The sequence below is a fragment of the Lutra lutra genome, chromosome 17 (genome assembly GCF_902655055.1).
Source record: "Lutra lutra chromosome 17, mLutLut1.2, whole genome shotgun sequence".
Classification (NCBI taxonomy): domain Eukaryota; kingdom Metazoa; phylum Chordata; class Mammalia; order Carnivora; family Mustelidae; genus Lutra; species Lutra lutra.
The window spans coordinates 13,922,257-13,936,026 of NC_062294.1; the positions used below are offsets into that span (position 1 = coordinate 13,922,257).

Genomic DNA, 13,770 nt, shown 5'->3' on the forward strand with positions numbered 1-13,770 from the left:
GATTTGGCTCGAAAGAGCAATCAGGTTTGTTTAAAGGAGGAGCAGAGCGATTGGAGGACCTCAATGGAGTGATGGAGGGCAACTAAGGGACTAGGGTGAAGGGTTGGATAAACAGCGTCTGAAGAATCGAAACCTGCTCAGTCATTGCCGCTGGAGCAAAGAACCCGACACCTGGGGGCAAGCTCCTAGGGCTACTGGAGTTGAGAGAAGGACGGGAGCAAATTTCAGGGAGTAACTCCGGATGTCCAAAAGGTAGTACTGGAGCCAGTTTTTCGAGGGACTGGAACAATCCGGGAAAACGAACTGGGCAACGAGCAAGAGAACAAACGACTCCCGCCCGCCTCTCCGAGCCCACGGTAAGACCTACCCTACCCAGGGTGCGCCTCTGCCAGATGACCATCGTCACGCAGGAGGCGTGACGTGTCCACGCAGGTGGCGTGACGTGTTTTCGCGTCACCACTCATGCCTCCGCCGCGGGAAGTAGTCCCCATCGCGCCAGCTCCAAAGGGAGCTGAATGTAGGAACCTCGAGCCCCTCAGGACGTGAGTTCCGGGAGCGGCGGGCGCGCAGCCAATCTCTGGGAGGGGGGCGTGGCTAGCTTGGTCCCGCAGATCCCTCCGCCCGCGCTCGTTTGTGCCGAGGCTGAGCAAGCCGCCATTTTGGATGCTGAGCTTTAAGTGCCAGGGTCGTCTCAGCCGTTTTCACGCCTGGATTCAGGCAGGTGAGTGTGGCAGTCTTCGCGTCAAGGGTCTTTGTTTTTCTCGCGCTGCGCTCCGGGTTTAGGAGTCCGTAGTCTGGGGTTCAGACGAGCCTTAGGTGGCAAGCGAGGAGAAAGGGAGGGATCCTGGGTTTGGGGTCAGGCCGGAGGTCAGGCCGGTGGTCCGTGGTTCGGGAGGCCGTCTGAGGCGGGGATGGGGGGCTTGGCAGGGCCGGGACCCGCTTGGATACCGCTAGTCCTGGCTACTTGAGGCGGCGAAACTTTCCTGTTGTTCTTCCTGCCTCGAGGAGTCTCCGCCCAGGCGGAAACGCCGCGGCCTCGGCTTCGGCTCCTGTTGGTGACAGCGCTCGGCCGGCGGTCTCGATAACACCCCTGTGCCGTTTCCACGGGTCCAGAGAGACTTCGGAAAGGTCGGGGTCTGCGTTGACCGCGAGAGTCCGGTCGCCTGTACCCGGCGGGGCGGCCTCCTGAGGCGGTTCCCCCTTTGGCCGGAGGAGATTGCTCTTCTCTTTAGCATAAGCGAGCTTCGGTCTTTGCCGGGTTTCGCAGACTCCTCCGTGTCTTATGGGAAACCCTGTGAGGAGCCCGAGGCCCTGTCCTTGCCTCTCTCCTCTTTGTGTTCTCAGCTCTCCTTTTCCGGGGTGCTAGAGCTGAGGACTCGAAACTCGGCAGCGTAAACTTTTGCCAGGATCAGGATCCATGGAGGGTCCGTTTACAATTAGGCAGTAGGAAAGACACAGCGGCTTTCATTCTCTGCAGTAGTAAAAATAAAAGCCGCCCATAAATAACTCCTATCGGGGATTGTAATTTTTTGTTTTGCATCATGAGTTTAACTTCTAATTAAAGTTTCATGTAGACTAAGGAGTAATGAATTCCCTCATCTAGCTTCAACAACGATCAGTTCAGGGCCAGTTTTGTTTATATCAATCTCCTTGTGCGTGTATTTAACAAAATAGTAGTTGAGATATATGTGAGTGAGTGTGTATTCATGTAGAAGCGTTTGACTCCTTTACCTACAATCCAGTATGTGGGAAATTTTGCTTTTACAACTTTCTCAGAATCACATCTAAAGGGAATAAAAGACTTGGTAATATCCTTTTCTTAGAAGATAAGAGTGTTTTGAAACTTTAATGTTAACATTGCATTTTAAAGTCACCCAGTTTCTGAATCTTGTCATTTTTTAAAGTACGGTTACTATTCTGTCCAAATTACTTGCTTTTACTCTGTTCCAGTGCCTCTGGGATTCTAAGTGATCAGGAGCTTCCAGAATCTCCAAGTTTAGTCTACTTAAGTTCTCATTCCTTTAAAATTAGATTCAAGGGACACCTGGGTGGCTCAGTCAGTTAAGTGGCTGCCTTCCGCTCAGGTCATGATCCCAGAGTCCTGAGATTGAGTCCTGCATTGGGCTCCTTGCTTAATGGGGAGCCTGATTCTTCCTCTGCCTGCTTCTCCCTGCTTGTGCTCTCTCTCTCTCACTGACCAAAAAATAAATAAAAATCCTTAAAAAGAAACTAGAGTCAAGTCCCAGCTGTATGTAGTCTATTCTGATTAAAAAAATAAAACTACAGGGGCACCTGGGTGGCTCAGTGGGTTGGGCCGCTGCCTTCGGCTTGGGTAATGATCTCGGGGTCCTGGGATCGAGTCCCAAGTCCGGGCTCTCTGCTCGGCGGGGAGCCTGCTTCCCTTCCTCTCTCTCTGCCTGCCTCTCTGCCTACTTGTGATCTCTGTCAAATGAATAAATAAAATCTTTAAAAAAAAATAAAAATAAAACTACAAAATAAGGTGTAGTCTAATGAAGTAACTTCAAATATAGGAAATGTAGTATGTATATGAATACCGATTTCAGCCTTATGTGATAAATATCAGAAAGTTGGGGGACTAATTTAAAAATTACTATGGAATATTAGACAGCCATTAAAATAAAGCTGAAGACTGTAACATAACAGATACTATGTCACGTGATTAAAGGACTCAGTAGTGTCAGAGTCCATGATTACAACTGTAAAATATGAGGAAAAACTCTGAGTAAACATATACTCAGGGACTTTTCTATAATTGTTTTATTTTAATTTTATTGAAATAAGACAAAAATACTTTCATAATGCATACACATTTCAGTATTTATAGCTTCTTTCAGGATATCTTGGTGGTTTCTGCTTTCTGTAGTCAGTACTTGTGAGTTTATGCGTGTGCTGCTGGTCTTGTGGCCCTTCGTTTTACTAACTTTTTAATCTTGATCAAAAATTAAATTTAATCTTGATTAATTTGATTAGTGAAGATTTGATAATGGATAACTGAAAATACAGTAAAGTTGGCATTCTATAATCAAAGTTTTTAAGGATTGGACTATACTAACTTAGAAATGCTTTCTAGCTTGTTTGTACTCTTATGTTACCTCTTCATAGCTTCATTACAGTGGTCATACCTAAATTTGTTCATGTCATTTATTTTATAGGGAAGAAGTATTCAAGAAAAGTAAAATAATACGTTTCAAATACAAAGTTTTCCTTTATACGGCATAATATCATCCTAGCCACTATTGACTCTGCTGCCACCCTTTCCCGCTTGGCACTTTTGGAGCTACATACTCTAAAGTTTGTTTCTTAGGACTTCAGGATCTTTTTTGCTTTCTTTCTTTTTTTAGGGGAGATTTTATTTATTTGAGAGAGAGAGGGAGAGCACAGATGAGGAGTGAAAGGGAGAACCAAATTCCCTGCTGAGCAGAGAGCTGAGATCATGACCTGATCCAAAGGCAGACACTTAACTGACTGAGCCAACTGGCTGCCCCACACCTTTTTTTTTCCCCTTTCTATGTTTAACTATAAATAGAGCTTTCAGGGTTACTACTGCTGGACAGCTTCACAGTTTTGGGCAGCAGGTGTGAGCTGCAGCAGTCTCACCTTCCTCCAGATAACGTCAGGAAAGACTCAATCCATGGTTTTACACCTTCTCTTATTTCGAATAAAGAGATCCTTCTTTAAGAGGCTCTTTAAAAAAGAGAGAGAAAGAAAAGCCTCCTGGAAATGAATGATGAAAGAGGGACTAGATGGGTTTGTTGTTCCAGAGTTAAGGATTGGGATTAAATGAGGAATTGGGAAGAGCCAGGAAGGGCATGTGACATAGTGGTACACCAATAAAAATAGATCAGTATAGGCATACCCTGGAGATATTGTGGGTGTGGTTCCAGACCACCACTATAAAGTGAATATTACAATAAAATGAGTCAAATGACTCTTTGTTTACTTTTTTTTTTTTTAAGAGTTTATTTGAGAGAACACAAGCAGAGGGACTGGCAGTGGGAGATGGAGTAGCAGGCCTCCTCTCTGAGCAGAGAGCTAGATGCAGGCTCCATCCCAGGACTCCAGGATTATGGCCTGATCTGGAGGAAGACTTTTTTTTTTTTTTTTTTTTGAGATTTATTTATTTATTTGACAGACAGATAACAAGTAGGCAGAGAGAGGGGGAAGCAGACTCCCTGCTGAGCAGAGAGCCAGATTTGGGGCTTCATCCCAGGTCCCTGGGATCATGACCTGAGCTGAAGGCAGAGGCTTTAACCCCCTGAGCCACCCAGGAGCCCCTGAGGGCAGACTCTTAACAGACTGAGCCATCGAGGCACCCCTGAATTTTTTTATTTTCAAAGTACATATAATAATTAATATTATACTACATTGTAGCCTGTTAAGTGTGCAGTAGCTTTATGTCTGACAAAACAACATGCATATCTTAATTTAAAAATATTGCTAAAAAAAGGCTAACCATCATCTGAACTTTTAGCAAGTTGTAACCTTTCTGCTGGTAGAGGGTCTTCCCTCCATGTTGATGGCTGCTGACTGATCTGGATGAAGCTAAAGCTGTGGCAATTTCTTAAAATAGGGAAATAATGGAGTTTTTGCATTAGTTGACTTTCATGACTAGTTTCTTCAGCATATGATACTGTTTGATAACATTTTATGCACCATAGAACTTTCTTTCAGAATTTGAGTCTCAAACTCCGTTGCTGCTTTATCAACCAAGTTTATGTAATATTCTAAATTCTTTGTTATCATTTCACTGATCTTCACAGCATCCTCACCAGGAGTAGAATTCATCTCTAGAAACCAAGTACTTTGCTCATTCATAAGAAACAACTTCTCATCAAGGTTTTGTCATGCAATTCAGTCACATCTTCAGACTCCATTTCTAATTTTAATTATTTTGCTCTTCATACATTTATTGTTACTTCCTCCACTGAAGTCCAAAACCCCTCAAAATCATCCTTGAAGATTGGAATTAACTTTTTCCAAACTCCTGTTATTACTGGTATTTTGCTGTCTTGACATTAATTAGATGTTCTTAATGTTATTTAGAATGGTGAATCCTTTCCAAAAGGTTTTCAGTTGACTTTGTCCAAATCCATCAGAGAAATCACTATGGCAACTCTAGCCACATAGGATATATATCTTAAATAATAAGACGTGAAGGTTGAAATTACTCTCTTGATCCATGGGCTGTAGAATGGATGTTTTGTTAGCAGGTATGAAAACGATGTTAATCTCATTCATACCTCTCCATCAGAGCTCTTGGGTGACCAGGTGTGTTATCAATGAACTGTAAAAGGAATCTTTTTTTTTTTTTTTTGAATACCAAGTCTTAGTGGTGGGCTTAAAATACTCAACAAACCATGTTGTAAACAGATGTGCTGTCATTCAGGCTCTGTTATTTCATTTATAGAGCCCAGGCAGAATAGACATAGCATAATTTTTTAGGGCCCTAGGATTTTCAGAATGGTAAATGAGCATTGGCTTCAACTTAAATTCACAGGCTGCATTATGCATTAGCTCCTAACGAGAGTTAGCCTATCCTTTGAAACTGTGAATCCAGGCATCGAGGTCTCTCGAGCTGTGGAAATCCTGGATGGCATCTCCTTTCAGTGTAAGGCTGTTTCATCTACATTTAAAATCTGTTGTTTAGGGGGTGGCTGGGTGGCTCAGTTGGTTAAGCATCTGACTCTTGATCTTATCTGAGGTCTTGATCTCAGGGTTGTTAGTTCTAGCCCCATGTTGGGCTCTGTGTTGAGCATGGAGCACTTAAAAAAAAATCTGTTTAGTATAGTTACCTTTATTAATTATCTTGGCTACACCTTCTGGATAATTTGCTGTGGCTTCTGCATCAGCACTTGCTTCACCTTCCACACTTGTATACTATGGAAAATGGCTTCTTTCTTTAAACCTCATGAATCAACTTCTGCTAGCTTCAAGCTTTTCTTTTGCAGCTTTCCTTTCTTCTCTCAATTTGTAGAATTGAGAGGACCTTGCTCCGGATTAGGCTTTGGCTAAGGGAATGTTGTGGCTGGTTTGATCTTTTATCCAGACCACTGAAATGTTCTCCATACCAGCAATAAGGCTGTTTCACTTTCTTACCATTGTTCACTGGGGTAGCACTTTCCATTTCCTTCAAGAACTTTTCCCTTGCATTCACAACTTGGCTAACCTGTGTGAGAAATCTAGCTTTTAGCCTATCTCCACTTTTGACGTGTTTTCCTTATTAAGTTTAATCATTTGTATCTTCTGATTCACAGTGAGGGACGTGTGACTCTTCTTTTCCTTGAACACTTCAAGGCCATTGTAGGGTTATTGACTGGCCTAATTTCCATCTTGTGTCTTAGGGAATAGGGAAGCCTAACTAGGAGCAGAGAGATGGGGGATAGCTGGTTGGCAGAGCAAAGAACATACACATTTCTCAGCAAAGTTCATTGTCCTACGTTGGAGACATTGGTGGCACCCCAGTACAGTTTTACAATAGTAACATCAGAGGTCACTGATCACAGATCACTATGACATATGTAATAATAATGAAGAAGTTTGAAATACTGTGGGAATTAGCAGAATGTGGCACAGACCTGGAGTGAGCAAATGCTTTTGGAAAAACAGTGCTGATAGACTTGCTTGATGCCGGGTTGCAAACCTTCCAATTTGTTTAAAAAAATAAAAAAAAACCGGTATCTGAGAAGAGCAGTAACAAGAGGTATGTCTATCCATAAACTAGGTAGAATACTGAGAACTACTTTTGTAATCACTAGTTCATAGGGTTTATGTTATAGTTGTTTACATGTCTTACAGTTTTGTTTTTTTTTTTTTAATGTCATTCTCATAGATTGTGAACTCTTTGAAACTTTAGGGTTAGGTCTTATTTACCTGTCTGTGGTGGCTTAGCACAGTGCTTGGTAGAAGTACACGTAAACATTTGGTGAGTGAGTGCATAACATTTAAGAATAACCTCTGAATAATAAAAGGAATTTTAAGTGAGTTATTGGACAGTATTAGTACCTAGTATGTGTACATGTATTCACATATACATTTGTTCATATATATGTTTCTTTTATGTATATAGATGTTTGTGTATGTATAAAACAGTAACTTGACCAGAATATTTTATTAATTTTTAGATTAATTATTCCTAATCATGCCAGGTACAGAGGTTATGGTATTTAGCTTTGGAAGCAGGTTCAAGTCCTGAAATGGTAATTAAGTGATATTTTATATTAGACTAGTTTGGGGTCTAATGCTTTATTTCATATATTGATAATTATTTAGGATAGATTTTTAGTTACTACCTTTGTGGTTTAATGTCACTGTCCTTTTTTTTAATTTATTTTTTATTTTTTTACAGATTTTATTTATTTGAGAGAGAGGGCACAAGTGGTAGGGAGAAGCAGACTATTCAACTGAGCAGGAAGGTGGGTGCAGGGCTCACTCCCAGGACCCTGGGATCATGACTGGAGCTGAAGGCAGATGAAACCCCCCCCTTTTTTTTTTTTTTGGAAGATTTTATTTATTTATAACAGATAGTGAGAAAGGGAACACTAGCATGGGGGAGCTAGAGAGGGAGAAGCAGGCTCCCTGGTCTGGGGCTTGATCCCTGGATGCTGGGGTCATGACCCAAGCTGAGAGCAGACGCCCAACAGCTGAGCCACCCAGGTGCCCCATGTTATTGTCTTTAATGATTCATTTTTTAATTTCTGAAAGTTGAAAATCTTCGAAACTTGGAGGCTTCCAAAGTTGGTTTGGTGGCTTCCAAGCCTGGCTGGCTCTGTCAGAAGAGCATGCTACTCTTGATCTCTGGGTTGTGAATTTGAGCTCCAGGTTGGGTGTAGAGCTTACTAAAAACATAAATTAAAAAACCTAATAAAAAAAAAAAAGAGGGGTGCCTGGCTGGCTCAGTGGGTTAAGCCTCTGCCTTCAGCTCAAGTCATGACCCCAGGGTCCTGGGATTGAGCCCCACATCAGGCTCTCTGCTCCACGGGGAGCCTGCTTCACCCTCTCTCTCTCTCTGCCTGCCTCTCTGCCTACTTGTGATCTTGGTCTGTCAAATAAGTAAAATCTTTAAAAAAAAAAAATCCTCAAAACTGAAGTTTACAAAATACTTTGGCAAATTATTTTTCTTTCCTTAAATTTAAAACAAAACTAAATTATGTTAGTTGGTGGAATTTTAAAAAAAATATTACTTTTCTTTAAATTTCTTACTGAAGGGGTGCCTGGGTGGCTCAGTGGGTTAAAGCCTCTGCCTTCGGCTCAGGTCATGATCTCAGGGTCCTGGGATCGAGCCCCGCATCGGGCTCTCTGCTCTGCGAGGAGCCTGCTTCCCTCTTTCTCTGCCTGCCTCTCTGCCTACTTGTGATCTCTCTCTGTCAAATAAATACATATATAAAATCTTAAAAAAAAAAAAGAAATTTCTTACTGAATAACAATAGTGACAGCTTTGTACAAAGCACTAGTGTGGGAATAACAATGGAACCACAGAAATAGTGTTTGATTTAAAAAAAAAAAAGGAAACTTTGACTTCAAGGAGCTATACTGATTATATACAGTTAAAGTCTTCTAGTGACTTTGAAACTGGTTAATGAAAAAAGTTAAAGCTGGGGAGAAGAGATACAATGCATATCTTAAACATTTTTATTTCAACCTAAAACACGTAAGAGTCCATTTATCATTTAATTCTCATACCAGCCTTACGAAGTATGTGAGGGTTCATGTAATACTGGTACTAATTTTCTATAGATGATTGATGTATTAAGTGTTTAATAGAGAAGCCACTTGGGCCTGAATTTTTTTTTTTTCCTTTGGAATGGTTTTTAATTTTAGATTCAGTTTTTGTTACTGACTGTAACAAAACAGTGGGGTAATTACATTTTCTATTTCTTTGTGTCAGTTTAGAGAGGGCCTCTAAATCTTGGGGTGCAAGGGTGGCTCATTCGGGTAAGCATCTGCCTTTGGCTCAGGACATCTTGGGGTCCCTGGATTGAGCCCCGCTTTGGGCTCCCTGCTCAGTGGGGAGTCTGCTTCTCTCTGTGCCCCTCCTTCCTGCTCTGCTCTCTCTCTCAATGTCTCTTTCTCTCTCTCATGAATAAATAAACAGTTAAAAGGTTTTTTTCTAGATAACCAGCATTTGGTTTTGTTGCTTTTTCTCTAGTTTCCTCTTCAATTTTATTGATTTTTGCCTTGTTTTTATGGTTCCTTCTGCTTGTTTTGGGTTATAATAATGTTCTTTTTACAGTTCCTTATGGTAGAAGCTTAGATTACTAATTTGAGACCTTTTCTAATATAAGCATTTAGTGTTGTAAATTTCCCCTTAAGTACTGTTTTTTAAACTACATTCACAGGGGGTGCCTGGGTGGCTCAGTGGGTTAAAGCCTCTGCCTTCAGCTCGGGTCACGATCCCAGGGTCCTGGGATTGAGCCCCGCATGGGGCTCTCTGCTCGGCAGGGAGCCTGCTTCCTCCTCTCTCTCTGCCTGCCTCTCTGCCTACTTGTGATCTCTGTCAGATAAATAAATAAAATCTTAAAAAAAAAAAACTACATTTCACAGGTTACAATGTTTTTATTTTCTTGCAGTTCAAACCTTTAAAACCTTTTTTTTTTTCTTCCTGTTTGCAACTTCCTCTTTGACCGGTGGATTATGAAGAAGTGTTTTATTTTCAAGTGTTTGGAAATTTGTTGCTATCTTGTTAGCTGATTTCTAGTTTAGTTCCATATGGTTAAAGATCATACTTTGTGTGATTTCCATTCTGTTTTGTTAAGGTTTTTTGTATCCTGGGATATGGTATACATTCAAGTATGTTCCGTGTATTATACTGTGTTGGGTGGAGTGTTCTGTAACTATCACTGAGATATAGTTGGTGGTTTGGTTGTTTGTGCTGTTCATTTCTTGTATATCATTGCTGATATTCTACCAGTTTGATCAATTACTGGTGAAGGCATGGTTGAAGTCTCCAGCTGTAATTAGTGATTTATTTCTTCTTTCCTATTTGTCAGTTCTTGCTTCGTATTTTTTGAAGCTCTATTTGTTAGGTGCATTTACTGTTAGGATTGTTATATTTCCTTGGTGATTTCTCTCTATCTCTAAATAATTATAGCAGTATATAATACTCCTTTAATTATCCCTGGTTTTCCTTGCTCTGAAATCTAATTTGTCTAACATTAATATAGCTGCTTTAATTAACTTTAACTTTCTTTTTAAAAATTGATTTATAATTGACATAAAACATTGACATAAAATATATTTCAGGTATAAAAATGTAATGATTAGGTATTTGTGTATAGTGTGAAGTGATTGCCACGGTAAGACTAGTTAATATCCAACATCATACATAGTTAACAATATTTGTTTCTTGTGATAAGAACTTTTGGGGGCGCCTGAGTGACTCAGTCAGTTAAACGTCTGCCTTCAGCCCAGGTCATGATCCCAGGGTCCTAGGATTGAGCCCTGCACTGGGCTCCCTGCTCAGCTGGGGAGTCTGCTTCTCCCTCTCCTGCTCCCCCTTGTGCTTTCTCTCTCTCTCTCTCTCTGTCAAATAAATAAATATATATATATTTTTTAAAGATTGTATTTATTTATTTGACAGAGATTACAAGTAGGCAGAGAGGCAGGCAGAGGAGAGGGGGAAGCAGCTTCCCTGCTGGGCAGAGAGCCCAATATGGGCTTGATCAGGACCCTGAGATCATGACCTGAGCCGAAGGCAGAGGCTTTAACCCACTGAGCCGCCCAAGTGCCCCAGTAAATAAAATCTTAAAAAGTGTGTGTGTGATAAGAACTTTTAAGATCTACTCTCCCCAACTTTCAAATATGTGATACGGTATGATTAACTAATTTGTACATTTATATCCCTGGACTTATTTTATAACTGGAAGCTTGTACTGAATTGAGTGGAAGGGGGGAAATAAAAACTTTTAACTTTGTTCTGATGAGTGTGTGATAGATCTTTTTCATCCTTTTACTTTTTAAAAAAAAATTTGAGAGCGTGCATGTGCATGTCAGTAGGGAGAGGGTCAGAGGAAGAGGAACAAGCAGACTCCCCACTGAGCAGGGAGCCTCACTCTGGTCTCCATCCCAGGACCCTGGGCTCATGACCTGAGCCAAAAGCAGATGCTTAACCGGAAGCAGATGCTTAACTGATTGAGCCACCCAAGCACCCAAACTTATTTATTTATTTATATTTATTTGAGACAGAGTGAGCATAAGCAGGGTGGAGGAGAGTCAGAGGGAGAAGCAGGCTCTCTGCTGAGCAGGGAGCCCAACATGGGGCTCAGTCCCAGGACCCTGAGATCATAAGCTGAAGGCAGCCACATAACTGACTTAGCCATCCAGGCACCCCTTAAGATTTTATTTATTTGGGGGCGTGGATTGTGTGAATGGTGGGAGGAACACAGGGAGAGGGACAAGCAGATTCTGTGTTGAGTGTGGAGCCCAGTGGGGGGCTTGATCTCACGACCCTGAGCTCATGATCTGAGCCAACATCAAGAGTTGGTTGTTTAACACACTGAGCCACCCAGGCATCCCTCATCCTTTTATCTTTAACATACTCATTTTATCATATCAAAGTGAGTTTCTTGTTGATAGTATATGGGGTGGACCATTTTTGGGGCAGTTTCTGTACTTAGGGATTACAGTAGGTGTACTTTCACGCTGTACTTAGAGTCAGTAGTTTACCACTTCTGTGGAATATGGAAACATCATATAGATCACTTTACCCTGCCCCCTTTATCCCATTATGTTATGTTTATCTTACGTGTTTAGATACATTGAAAATTCCATTTGACAGTGTTACTAGCTTTGCTTTTAACTATAAAAAATGACATCCTAAGACACTCCAGAGTCATCTGTTATATTTCCCAGATATTTTTTTAAATCTTTTAAAAAAAAATATTTATTTGTCAGAGAGAGAGAGCACAAGCAGGCAGAGTGGCAGGCAGAGTGATTCGGGACTCCATCCCAGGATCCTGGGATCATGACCTGAGCCAAAGGCAGCTGCTTAACCAATTGAGCCACCCAGGTGTCCCTCCCAGATATTTATATCTGTAATGTAAGTTATAGATATTTTCAGTTTCTTTCTTTCTTTTAATATTCCAGATTTCCTTGTGGTGTCACTTCTTTCTGCCTGAAAAACTTCTTTTTTTTTTTTTTTTTTTTAAGATTTTATTTATTTATTTGACAGACAGAGATCACAAGTAGGCAGAGAGGCAGGCAGAGAAAGAGAGAGGGGGAAGCAGGCTCCCTGCTGAGCAGAAAGCCCGATGTGGGGCTCGATCCCAGGATCCTGGGATCATGACCTGAGCCGAAGGCAGAGGCTTTAACTGAGCCACCCAGGCGCCCTGCCTGAAAAACTTCTTAAGAGCAGGTTTGTTGGTGACAAATTCTTCTTTAGTTTTCCTGCATCTGAGAATGACTTTATTTCACCTTCATTTCTCAAGGGCATTTTTCAGTGGATAAATTCGTGCTTAACAGTTCTTTCAGCAATTTAGAACTACTTTTACACTTCTCTTTGGTCTCTATGATTTCAGATGTGAAATTTATAGTCATTTGAATAGGTCATCTATAAGTAATGCATTTTTCTCTGGCTGCTTTCAGTATTTTACAAATTTAGTTTTCAGCAGTTTGATGATGATGAATCTGGGCATATATTTCTTTTGGTTTATTCTGTTAGGAATTCTCTAAGCTTTTTCAGTCTATAGATTTATGCCATTTGCTAAATTTGGGAAGTTTTCAGCATATAATTTTCTTTTTTTTTTTTAGGATTAATTTTTTAGTGAGCCTGTGTGCAAGTGGTGGCGGAGGGGGGGGTGAGAGGCAGAGGGAGAGGGAGAATCTCAAGTAGACTCCCAGCTGAGTGTGGAGCCCGGTTCCCTGAGATCCTGACCTGAGCCAAAATCAAGAGTTGGATGCTTAACTGACAGCCGGCCGCCCAGGTGCCCCTCAGCCTATCGTTCTTCACGATTTTTTGGTACCACTTCTGGAACTCTTGAGGACATAAGTATTAGATCTTTTGCTATTGCCCTATAGACCTCTGGGACGTTTTTCACTTGGAAATGGTTTTTTTTTTTTTTTTTTTTTTTTTTTTTAAGATTTTATTTATTTATTTGACAGAGAGAAATCACAAGTAAGCAGAGAGGCAGGCAGAGAGAGAGGAGGAAGCAGGCTCCCCGCCGAGCAGAAAGCCCAATGCGGGGCTCGAACCCAGGACCCAGGATCATGACCTGAGCCGAAGGCAGCGGCCCAACCCACTGAGCCACCCAGGCGCCCCGGAAATGTTTTTAAATCTCTTTTTCAAATTGGATAGTTTTTTTTTTTTTTTTAAAGATTTTATTTATTTATTTGACAGAGAGAGAGCTCACAAGTAGACAAAGAGGCAGGCAGAGAGAGAGGAGGGGAAGCAGGCTCCCTGCTGAGCAGAGAGCCCGACGTGGGGCTCGATCCCAGGACCCTGGGATCATGACCTGAGCCGAAGGCAGAGGCTTTAACCCACTGAGCCACCCAGGCGCCCCCAAATTGGATAGTTTTTATTGATTTATGTTCAAGTGCCCTGGCTCTTTCCTCTGTCATTTCCAGCCTGCTGTTGAGCCCATCAGTGAGTTTCTTACCTTGGTTATTGTTTGTTTTTCAATTCTAAAGTTTCCGTTTGTTTCCTCTTTATATCATTTTCTTTTTTTTTTAAAAAGATTTTATTTATTTATTTCACAGCCAGAGATCACAAGTAGGCAGAGAGGCAGGCAGAGAGAGAGGAAGGGAAGCAGGTTCTCC

The 13,770-nt window shown here is 41.5% G+C and overlaps 1 protein-coding gene across 6 annotated transcripts in view; it reads left to right on the plus strand.

Annotated features, from left to right (window-relative positions):
• Positions 1-584: 584 nt before the first annotated feature.
• IST1 (IST1 factor associated with ESCRT-III) overlaps positions 585-13,770 on the plus strand; it is a 33,987-nt gene continuing 20,801 nt past the window's right edge. For 2 of the 6 annotated variants that reach the window (XM_047712146.1, XM_047712147.1), the window contains exon 1: positions 585-721. The gene's annotated coding sequence lies outside the window, so the exon portion shown is untranslated. Of the gene's footprint in view, positions 722-1,125; positions 1,234-12,765; positions 12,939-13,770 lie in introns of those variants that run through there. The other 4 variants (XM_047712144.1, XM_047712143.1, XM_047712148.1 and 1 more) reach the window with 4 other exon arrangements.